The sequence below is a fragment of the Coenobita brevimanus genome, chromosome 17, assembly GCF_032717465.1.
Source record: "Coenobita brevimanus isolate Jiangsu-jjx chromosome 17, ASM3271746v2, whole genome shotgun sequence".
Classification (NCBI taxonomy): Eukaryota; Metazoa; Arthropoda; class Malacostraca; order Decapoda; family Coenobitidae; genus Coenobita; species Coenobita brevimanus.
In genome coordinates this window covers 26,555,681-26,568,112 of record NC_136970.1, presented here as the reverse complement: position 1 = coordinate 26,568,112, position 12,432 = coordinate 26,555,681, and the positions used below count along the sequence as shown (strand labels likewise).

The 12,432-nt window shown below is 44.1% G+C and overlaps 1 pseudogene; it reads right to left on the bottom strand.

Moving 5' to 3' along the window:
* LOC145391135 (lachesin-like) overlaps window positions 1-9,317 on the bottom strand; it is an 88,692-nt pseudogene extending 79,375 nt beyond the window's left edge.
* Between the last annotated feature and the right edge of the window lie 3,115 nt (window positions 9,318-12,432).

Here is a 12,432-nt window from a genome sequence, read left to right as displayed (position 1 = left end):
ACTTTTTTCTTCACACTCTTCTTCACACATTTTTTTTTTTACTTCTCTCCATACTATTGCTTCCTCTCCCATCGTCTAAAACAGTACGTTTATCCAGTTACTCTCTATTCCACAATTTTCCTCCTGTGGACGCACGTCTTCTTTCACTCCCTTTCCTTCCTGTCTCTATATCATCCCTGTAAAACTTATGTACCTCATCTTACTTCACCCACTTTCCTCCATGAGTCCCTCCATCCTCTTTCCTCCTCTCTCGTATCACCTTTTCTCCCCTCGCACTTCCCCTGTGCTTTATTCTTTTCTCTCAACCCCACTCCTTTCTATCATATCAGTTCATCCATTCCTTTACCCACGTCATTCACCCACTCCCTTAGTTTCCCTCTCCCTCTCTCTATCCATCTCTCCTTGTCTCCCTCTCCCTCCTTATGTCCCAGTCTCCCTCTCCCTCCCTCCCTCCCTCCCTCCCTCTCTCCTAGTCTCTCTGTACCATTCCCTCTCTCTCCTAGTCTCCCTCTCTCTCCCTCTCTCCGTCTCCCTCTCCCTCCTTCTCTCCGTCTCCCTGTCCCTCCCTGTCTCCTAGTCTTCCTCTCTCTCCCTATGGAAAAGCTTGAAAGAGCACAGCAAAGGATGACAAAGATGATACCTAGATTGAGAATTGAACCGTACGAGGAACGTTTAGAAGCCCTGAATCTCTTTACCCTAACTAAACGGAGGTTACGTGGAGCTTACTTCAAGTATTAAAAATATTGAAAGGGCATGATAACATGGCTGTCGATAAATACATCACAGTTGATCACTCGAATTATAAGAGAGGCAATGGGCATAAAAATATTTGGCAAACGATTCTCTTACAATAACTTTGTAATTGCTTGTAGTGAAGTTTTGTAGATCAGTTATACATATGTTAGACTCGTGGACGAGCGGTTGTTGTACGTGAGTAGTTTGTAAGTAGATAATCTTAATTCCCATTTGTCATGCAATGACAGGAGAGGTAAAGATTAGTATGTGACTATTTTTATTTGTCTTGGAAATATTCACAAAGTCTCTCACACACGAGTGAAGTATAAAGTCCCGCTAGCTAACCTCTCTGGCTCTCTCTCTCTCTCTCTCTCGCCCATGTTGCTAGGCTCCTTCTCCTTACCACCTGCCGGTTCTATAGCTAGCCTCCTTCTGAGCTCTGCTTCCTAAATTCTGGTGTAGCAGGGGTCGTGTCACGTGTGTTACACTGTTGTTGAAATGTTCTAGAAGCCTGTGTGTGAGTATGTGTGTATGTGTGTGTGTGGTCACGAGGCGCTGTCGTTTGCCTATCAAGCATTCCTTGAGTTAGAGTGTGTAAGCATGATTAGCATTGCTCGATTCTCGCAGACACAATACCTATCTTGCTGCTTCTATCTGTCTGTCTATCTCTCTATCTATCTATTTATCTATTATGATTTGTAATTATAATATGGAGTCCTGACAATTCTAGTCGCATGAAGCTAAGCATTTCTTCTTTAACGGATTTGTAAATATATGGAATAAATTACCCTCCAATGTAGTAAATTGAAATACAGTACTGACCAATAAAAATGTCGCCTGGATAAGTATAGGCCTATGTCGTCTAACCCCAGCTTAATATGTTTACTCCTGAATAAAACACTTGTGTATGTATAATTTTGTTTTAATTTATTTTGTTTTATTTTTTTTAGAGCCTGGATCAATTTATTAAATACAAATATAGTATATGCACAGACTAGGATATGCACAGATAGCCCTGAGTTAACAGTCACTAGTCATATTTCGACCTGTGGTGGGCTGTGAATCACTGAGGGTCACTGTTAGTTAAGTGACCACCATTGGGATTTTTTAAATTCTACCAGGAGTCACTGCTTCAGGAGGGGACTTGTGTGCTTGTCCCGCATGGGAAATTCTCTAGTCTCAGTGGAATGAACGGAGCTGAGGCCTGATTGACTGCTGCCTACCTTAATAGCGCCAGGCAAGGCTGCCGCACCACCCCTGAACATCCACACTGTCCACTGTGCAATTTCCACGCTGTGTCTGCAGACACCCTATTAACTCAACGTACCCATACATAGCTTTAAGAGTTAGTTATTTTTTCGATTATTCATTTTGCTTTACTACTTTCTCTTCCAGGTTATTCATACCAGCAGCTTATAAAGAATTATAGAATGTAGCTTTTCCTTTTCAGTCTTCCCTATGAAATTTCCATGTCAGTTTTTCCATGCTGCATGGTGATTTTTCTCACTTTTTCTTGCCAGTTTTAACTGGAGGGCTTGGAGGCTGGGGGAGCCTTCTTGCTTTACTATCCTTATCCTTCAGCATGTTGAGTTAGATCTCGTAGTCACAGTCTACTCTGTAACAAACAGACTCGAAAGGACCATAAGGTCTGTTGCTGTTTGCTTTCCTTTGTACTCCTTTGTACTTATCTCCTAGTCTCCTATATTTTCTAGTCTCCCTCTCTCATCTCATCTTCTAGTCTCCCTCTCTCTCCCTACCTCCTAGTCCCCCTCTCCCTACCTATATCCTAGTCTCCCTCTCCCTCCCTCTCTCCTATCTCCCTCTCTCACCCCCCTTTGTCGCAGTCTATCATATCTCATCTCAAAAGTGTCCTCGTCTCACGTAGCTGTTGATCTGTTGATTTACCCTCAAACGTTTTTGTCGGCAAACGTTTATTTCGGTATGCGTCTCTACCAGCTTGGTAATTTAAGTAACAACATTCCCATACTTTTCAAGGAAAGTGCCTTGATGGTTACAAATTTATGCATGGTGTTTTATTTTTATTACAGTGAGTAATTTGTGTTGCTTATACGTGTGTGTGTGTGTGTGTGTGTGTGTGTGTGTGTGTGTGTGTGTGTGTGTGTGTGTGTGTGTGTGTGTGTGTGTGTGTGTAACTCACCAAAATATTAATAACCAAGGAAATTAATGGAAAGTCGGTAAAGTGATTCAATAAACCCATAACAAGGGAAATATGCAGAAGAGCAGAAGGGCATGGCAAATTTAGCTTCACTTTGGTAATTATAGTGCTGAAATTGGCGTGGGATGTATGGAAGGGGGGATGAGGGTTCAAATAACGTGTATGTGAGAGGATTCACATATTGTGGTGTATGGTGGGTTCTGGTATAGTGGGGTGTGAGGGTTAAATATAATGAAGTAGGGAGATTCAGCTATAATGGTGTGTGAGGTTCAGATATAATGGTGTGTGGTGGTTCAGACATAATGGTGTGTGGTGATTCATATATAATGGTGTGTGGTGATTCAGATATAATGGTGTGTGGTGGTTCAGATATAATGGTGTGTGGTGATTCAGATATAATGGTGTGTGGTGATTCATATATAATGGTGTGTGGTGATTCAGATATAATGGTGTGTGGGGTTCAGATATAATGGTGTGTGGGGTTCAGATATAATGGTGTGTGGTGATTCAGATATAATGGTGTGTGGGGTTCAGATATAATGGTGTGTGGGGGTTCAGATATAATGGTGTGTGGGGTTCAGATATAATGGTGTGTGGGGGTTCAGATAATGATATGTGGGAGTTCAGATATAATGGTCTGTGGGAGTTCAGATATAATGGTGTGTGGGAGTTCAGATATATTGGTGTGTGGAAGTTCAGATATAGTGGGCTGTGGGAATCAGATATAGTGGATGTGGAGGGTTCAGAGGTAGTGGTGTGTGGGGGTTCTGATATAGTGGTGTGTGGGGTTCAAATATAGTGGGGCGTGGAGGTTCAGATGTGGTGGGGTTAGGGGTTCAGATATAGTGGGGCTTGGAGTTAAGATATGGTGGGGTGTGGGGGTTCAGACATAGTGGGGTGTGGAGGTTCAGTTAAGTGGGGGTAGAGGGTTCAGATATAATGGAGTAGGGGGTTCACACACACCCGGGAGGGTGGTTCAGTTATAATGGATTAGGGGGTTCAGATATAGTGAGGTGGGGGGGTTCAGATATAGTGACGTGCGTGGTGTTCATTTATATAGTAGGGTGTGTGGGTTTGTCAAATATAGTGGTGTGGTGTGAAGGGTAAGGTGAGACTCCAGAGGTTTATGCCTTTGGTAAACCACAGTAATCGCCTCATGACGCCATAATGGAAGTGCCGCATATGAGTTACACCTCATTCATCACAATGCTCTGGGAACACAGATATGCCAGATTATTTACAGACTCCATCAAAACATAATATACAAGAAAATAATAAAAGCAAGGAAATTAATCTACAAACAGAAAATATACAAGGAAGAAAATTATTTAAATGAAAAGCAGTTGAAAGAAGAGAAACAAAAGTTAGGTAGGCACGGAGATAAAGAGACAGGTAGAGAAACGAAGGGAGCATCAGGGGAAGGAGGGAGCTATAGGAAGGGAGGAAAACATGGTGGCAGGGAGGGATGTATGGGTAGAGAGGAAAGCATAGAGGAGGGGAGGAAAGAATGGGGCGGGGAGGAAAGTATAGAAAGGGAGGAAAGCATGGGAGCAGTGAGGGAGGCATGGGAAAGATGGGCGGCATGGGAGCAGGGAGGGTGGTAATGAAAGGGAGGGAATCATGCGGGCAGGGAGGGAGGAAGCATGGAGGCATGGGAGAAGGGTAGGAATGATGAGTATTTACTGATGATGGGATGATTGACTGTTCTACTGATGAACACCATTGGCGAGCATGCAGACGGTAAACCAGCAGGGGAGGCAGACAGAGGGGCAGGGTAAGCAGAGGGAAAGGGTAGGCAGACAGGCAGGAAACGTGAAAAGAGGAGTAGGCTGAAAAGGCAGGATAGGCAGACAGGCTGTAAACATGAAGGGGAAGTAGAGAGATAGGCAGGGTAGTCAGACAGGTTGTAAACGAGAAGGGGAAGTAGACAAATAGACAGGGGAGGCGACAGTTAGGCGGCGGAGGCAGGTAGGCTGTATACGAGAAGAGGAAGTAGACAGCTGTGCAGGGGAAGTAGGCAGATAGACAGGGAAGGCAGACAGGCTGTAATGAGAAGGGAAAATAGACAGACAGGCAGGGGAAGCAGACAGGCAGTAACGAGCAGGGAAGACAGGCACATAGGCAGGACTGTGACAACCGAATGGATGACTTACCTCTTCCCCTCCCACTCCCCTTCCCTCCCCTCCTCCCTGCCCCCCTCCTCTCCTTCCGTAACTGTCTTCTTCCTCCATTCCTCCCTCCCTTCACTCCTACTCGATCTGTTTATATTTGTACCGAATGATCTCCAGTATCTCCCTCTTTGTTAAGAAAGGGAAATGGGAAGAGAGTAGATAAATGGGCAAAGGACTGGTGGGTAGGTTGGAGGGGAGGAGGAACAAGGAAGGGTAGGAGGGAAAGGAGCGGAGATTGGCTGGGGGAGAGAAGCTGAAGGAACGGATGGATAGAGGGGTGAAGTGAGGTGGGATGGTATTGCAGGTGGAGAAAAGGTGAGAGAGAATGGAGAGAGGGATGATTTTTCCAGTACAAAGTACAATTTCTCTCTTCAGAAGTAAACTGGAGGAAATTAAGTAAGCTGGCGGATCGTGAAGGACGAAGAAGGAAACAGAGGAAAGAGGGAGGGAAGGATGAAAAAGTGTGGGGAAAGAAATTTGATCAAAAAAGGATTGGAGGGCGGATGGTGAGAGGAAAGGGGGGAGGGAGGGACGGATAAAGGGGCGTGAGGGGAAGATGTCTGATTTAAAAGGAGTGTTGACTGGTAATCTGAATATGCAGTTAAAATGTGTTTAGTGTCACAGAAAGGAGGGGTCTCAACTGACTAGGTTTATAATGCCTGAAGATTATTGTAATGAGTCTGTAAAAGTTGTTTGGTCACAGGCTTATTTGAACCGTGAACCCGGAGACCCTTAGGCTGAAGTTGCCCTTGTCCTGCAGTTCACCATCTTCCTTTCAGTATATAGGGAGAGCGTTAGGGAACGCTTGTATATCCGACCAGTGGCGCCGCCCGGCTATATTAGTACCACCAAGTGAAGGCATGCCTCTTCAGCAAATAATTACTTAGGCTAGCTTCTTTCCCGAAGGTTGACACAGGCACCCGGGCACACAACGCTCATCTTCAGGTGAGTGGCTGGTAAAATATGTTTACTTGTGTGACTGTGTTACATGTTTGTTTATTAGGGGTGGTGTGTGCCATATTGTGTTTTTTTTCTTTATTCATTTCTTTCGGGAACTGAGCAGCAACTAATTAATAGGGCCGAGAATCCTTCGACTCTCCTCCCCGCCCCGTTCTGAGCTATACACGGGCATACAGAACAAGCATATTTTGGAGTGTATGGTAATAAGTGCATGTGGACATGTGTTACGTGGGAGCGACATTGTGTGTGAAAAGAACCTGCCAGTAATGAAACCTGTACAGTGAGAATAAGATAGGACACGTTATATGTCAGTGGGATCGATCCCACTTCTAGATGACTGGTAGATAATCATGCCAAGCACTGGACTATAGGGGGCTGCATTTCTCACACAACATAGCCATTGAGCGTGTCAGAGTGCGAGGCGACACCATCCAACTTTGTCAAATAACACAGCCAGTGTGTATGGTGATACCATCATAGTAAAAAAAAAAAATAAAAAAAAAGCAAGCAGGGGTGAAAACATACTCTCCTTATCGGAGAGAATAATGTAGCCAGTGTGTGAGGCGACACTATTCAGCTTAGTTACATAACTCAACCAATGTGTGAGGTGACACAGACACCACCCCACTAAGTCAAATACCATAGCCAATGTGTGAGGTGATACAGACACCACCCAACTAAGTCAAATAACATAGCCAATGTGTGAGGTGATACAGACACCACCCAACTAAGTCAAATAACATAGCCAATGTGTGAGGTGATACAGACACCACCCAGCTAAGTCATATAACACTGTCAATGTGTGAGGTGACACTGACACCATCCAACTACGTCAAATAACATAATCAGTATGTGTGTCAGTCTGTGAGGTGATACCATCCAGCTTAGTCCAATAATATGGCCAGTGAATGTGTCAGTGTGGGGTGACATCATCTAATTTTCAAATAACATAGCCAGTGTGTGTGTGTGTGTGTGTGTGTGTGTGTGTGTGTGTGTGTGTGTGTGTGTGTGTGTGTGTGTGTGTGTGTGTGTGTGTGTGTGTGTGTGTGAGTGAGGTGACACCATCCAATAGTCAAATAACATAACCAGTGTGTGTGTGTGTCAGTATGTGAAGTCATACCATACACCTTAACCAAATATCATATCCAGTGTGTGTGTCAGTGTGTGAGGTGACACTACCCAGCTTTGTAAAATTACATAGCCAATGAGGGTGTCAGTGTGTGAGGTGATACCATCGAACTTAGTCAAATAACATACTCAGTGTATGTTACTGTATGAGGTGACACCATCCAGTTTAGTCAAATAACACAGCCTGTGTGTGCGTGTCGGTGCGTGATGTGACATAGTCATATAGCATAGCCAGTGGACTTGTCAGTGTGTCATATAACACAGCCAATGAACTTGTCAGTGCGTGGGATAGCATAGTCGTATAACGTAGCAAGTGAACGTTTCAGTGAATGGAGTGACATAGTCAAATAACAGAACCAGTGGGCAAGTCAGTGTGTAGGATGACATAGTCAAGTAACATAGTCAGTAAGTGTGTCAGTTTGTGACGTGACATAGTCACGTAACATAGCCAGTGAGCGTGTCAGTGTGTGGGGTGACATAGTCACGTAACATAGCCAGTGAGCGTGTCAGTGTGTGGGGTGACATAGTCACGTAACATAGCCAGTGAGCGTGTCAGTGTGTGGGGTGACATAGTCACGTAACATAGCCAGTGTGCGTGTCAGTGTGTGGGGTGACTTAGTAAAGTAATATAGCCAGTAAGCGTGTCAGTGTGTGAGGTGACACCATCCGTTATTGCCACCTATGTGTGGCAGTGATAGAGGAGCTTGAGTTACTGGGCAAGTTTTACGATAGTGCAATATATTGCGCAACTTGTATAAGACGGTAGCAGGTGAGCGAGAGGCCTGAGATGGTAGATGGTGACACCTAGATGATGGTGATGATGATGAAGGTGATGATAATGATGATGACTGATGATTGAGAGAGAGAGAGAGAGAGAGAGAGAGAGAGAGAGAGAGAGAGAGAGAGAGAGACAGAGACAGACAGACAGACAGACAGAGAGAGAGAGAGAGGGTGAATAGTGATGGTGGGAGATGAAGGAATGCAGGATGAGATTATGATGATGGTGATGGTGATTAGCAAAGAATGTTAGGAGACAGGAGAAACAGGAAAGGTGTAAGAGGAGGAATGTAGGATAATATTATGGTGAGAGGAATGTAGGAGGGATGATGGGAGTGGAAAAGGACAAAGATTAGACCGAAAGGCAAAGTGTTAAAAACAAAACAAAACAAAAAATACTACAAACAGAGATATTAAATCAAGAGAAGCAAAGGAGAGGATAAGAATAGAAGTTGTCGGTGGAGGGAAGGAGACACTGAATATATAAAAGTGCTTCGTAGATGTATTATAATAAACCGGTAAACATAACTTCATCGTCCTTTGAAGTGTGCGAGTATCTAATGAAAACATATTTTGTAACTAAACAGGTATTAACACACACACACACACACACGCACACACACACACACACACACACACACACACACACACATTCACCACCAAACAAATCCTGATCCTCCAAAGACACATCATGACACTTATTCTCAGATGAACCATATTAGCAAAAACAGTGTAGTCAGTTGTGTAACATAATACTGACATTTGTAACCCCGTGGCTCGTCTCTCACCACCACAACCAGACCCCACCAACTTGGTAGCCAGCCAGGACCAATGAACACTCTGTCTTTCATATCCTGCCAGTTTGTCTCGTTTCTCGCCCAACCTAACCTCTCCTCCCCCCTCCCTCCCCCTCCCTTTCCCTCTCTCACCTCCCTTTCCTCTCCCTCACCCTCCTTCACCCCTCCCTCCACACTTTCCACCAGTAAACTTTGGAGGGAAGTTCTGGCAGATGTTCTTGTAAAGTTTTCCTCTCGCCCTTTCTGCTGTCCTACGTTATCATTCTCACCCTGTCCAATCGCAGTTGCTCTGCCATCAATACCAAGGGTCTCTGTCTCTGTCTCTGTCTGTCTGTCTCTGTCTCTGTCTCTGTCTGTCTGTCTGTCTGTCTGTCTGTCTGTCTGTCTGTCTCTCTCACACACACACACACACACACACACACACACACACACACACACACACACACACACACACACACACACACACAGCAATCGATACCCACAAAAGGCAACCTGAACAGTCACAGTGGAGGGTGAACTGAGTGCCAGATCCAGATGACTCCACGCCACGCCACCTGACTGAGTTATGACCATCAAGGTAGTTTGTTTCGTTCGTAAAGCAGGAATATGATGACAAATATATTATTATGGTTTGGAAACTCGATCATGTGGATCAGTAGTGGTGATTGCAAGTGTAAGATACAGCCTAAATATGAGGCTGAGAATGAGTGTCAGCATAAACTCAGGTGTTGAATGATATCTAGTAGGCAAGTGGCATGACACGCCTTTAGCCCACTGTGATATTTATTTATTTATTTATTTATTTTTGTGGTCTTCTGTGCTTTTCAACGTCTGCTTTTTAAATAACTGACCACGAGTATGATCCAAATATAGTTCATAAAAATCCATAATACTAGGGACTTGTAAATTCTGAAGTAACCATTAAAAGAATATGGCCAAAGTAGTAAGGTTTTCTTTGTAACAAGATTGCGGTGGTTGTGGTGGTGGGTGAGGAGATACGGTGTTGAGAACGCTGAGTGTCGTTGGTTGCTGTGGCACAGAATTGGTCACACGTGTATGACAAAAATCTCAACAGCAGAAATAGCTGACTCACACCATCGTGGACCGAGAGAGAGAGAGAGAGAGAGAGAGAGAGAGAGAGAGAGAGAGAGAGAGAGAGAGAGAGAGAGAGAGAGAGAGAGAGAGAGATGCATACACAATATAGTGTGTGAGAGAAGGAAAGAGATGAACAGTGAGAGGAGGAAGAGGGAACAGAGAAAGTGAGGAATGGAAGTATTTCGCGTAAGATAAAGAATGGAAGATTGCTTTTGAGTGGGGACTGGGGATTGGCGAACAAATACTTAAACTAGCAGTCTGTTTTTCTGTTTGTTTGTCTGCTCTGTCTGTCTGTTTGTCTGTCTGTCTGTCTCTCAGTCTATCTACTTATCTACCTCCCTATATGACTCTCTGCCCACCTATGTACGGTACCCATAATTCTTAGCACTAAGCTCACCGGACAGAGAAACAGATATGGAACATCTTAATTTCGGATACTGCTTGACCGCAGCGCAGTGGAGAGAGCCATCCATCCACCCATCTATCAGTGGACACACACACACACACACACACACACACACACACACACACACACACACACACACACATGTTTTAGGGATGTTTGAAAGGCTGGCTGACTCGGGGTTTTGTTCGCCCTCCATACACTTCATCCGTTCTCCATACACTTCGTCAGTTCTCAGTACACTTCATCCGATCTCTATACACTTCATACACACCTGGAGAGGGGTGGGGGAAGAATACTTTCCCTGTATCCCTGCTTGTCGTAAGAGACGACTATAAAAATGCCTTTTAGGTCTTCAGTCTTTCTTTCCTTACTGTCCTCTTTGCTCTTCTGTCCTACCTCTTGTCATGATATATCCGTGTTTCTTCTTCCTTTTATTTTCCCTCTGTTCGTACAGTACCATATCGCCAAATTATGGCCTGATGCTAATTCTACATTATTCCTTCCTTCCTACACATTTCCTCTGTTCTATATACGCTTTGTCAGTTCTCCATACACTTCATTCGTTCTCATTATACTTCATCCATTCTCTATACGCTTCGTCAGTTTTCCACGCTTTCACAACCCGCCTCCCGGACAACCTGCCTCATCCTCCTAAGCTTCCTTCACAAAAAATAAGTCGAAGCAAAAACACCTGAATACAAACCGAAGAAAAAAAACATAAGCTATTCCCATCGCTTCCAAAACAATGACCTGATGGAGCTGCTGTATATCAGTGCACGCACGGATACTTATATGTAAGAAATATTAACGTACCTCCTGTGCCTCCATAACAGTGACACACTGGAGCTGCTGTACGTCAGTACACACACGAACACATATATATCAGAAATGTTAATGTATTTTCTATAGACCAAGACAGTGACATGCTGGAACTGTTGTATATCTGTGCATACACGGATACATATATGTCAGAAATAATAATAAACAGTGACAAACTGGAGCTGTTGTATATCACTGCATATATGAATGTCAGAAACATTACGATGTGAACAAGAATTATATGGATGTCAGGCCTTTATTTGGCTAAAATTTTGGTGCGTTGACAGTGTGTACGCCTAGTACATCCCTGCATGTGGTCTTTCCTAACCTGTATAAGATATATGTGGCGGGATGACATTAATCAATTTAAAAAAATATAAAAAGAGGTACTTGAGCAGAGGGCGTTCATGGAGCTAGTTTATACTCCTTTAGTACGAGAGGTCAGTTTTGAACTTCACAATGGTCAGAGGTAGCAAGAATTTAAGTGCAATCCTATCTATAGAATTATATGTACTGGATTACTGTAGCCTATCCTTGGACTCCTACACCCCGCAGGTTATCAGACACGATGTCGCTTTTTATTTTATTGGAGCTTTATGAGGCATGAGAAAAAAATACGTTACACACACACACACACACACACACACACACAGTTACATTTCGTTCGTCCACCACTGGCTGATAACATCACACCGGTAAGCTGTATCCCTGCCGTCATGTTTATTCACCCAGGCAGAAGCAGCAGCAGCAGTGAGGCAGAGGCACTGAGGCAGCTGGTGTGTCTGCTGCCACAGATATTCTAACACAGTGCAAATTAAACACAGTAACAGCACCGTGTCCACTGTGATAGTAGGATTTACCCTGGCTGTCCCTTTAGCCCTGCCAACTGTATTAAGTTCGGTGCTGATGAACGGAACCAAACCGGCCTTCAGTGTAACAACTGTATTAAGTTTGGTGCTGATGAACGGAACCAAACCGGCCTTCAGTGTAACAACTGTATTAAGTTTGGTGCTGATGAACGGAATCAAACCAGCCTTCAGTGTAACAACTGTATTAAGTTTGGTGCTGATGAACGGAATCAAACCGGCCTTCAGTGTAACAACTGTATTAAGTTTGGTGCTGATGAACGGAACCAAACCGGCCTTCAGTGTAACAACTGTATTAAGTTTGGTGCTGATGAACGGAACCAAACCGGCCTTCAGTGTAACAACTGTATTAAGTTTGGTGCTGATGAACGGAATCAAACCGGCCTTCAGTGTAACAACTGTATTAAGTTTGGTGCTGATGAACGGAATCAAACCGGCCTTCAGTGTAACAACTGTATTAAGTTTGATGCTAATGAACGGAACCAAACCGGCCTTCAGTGTA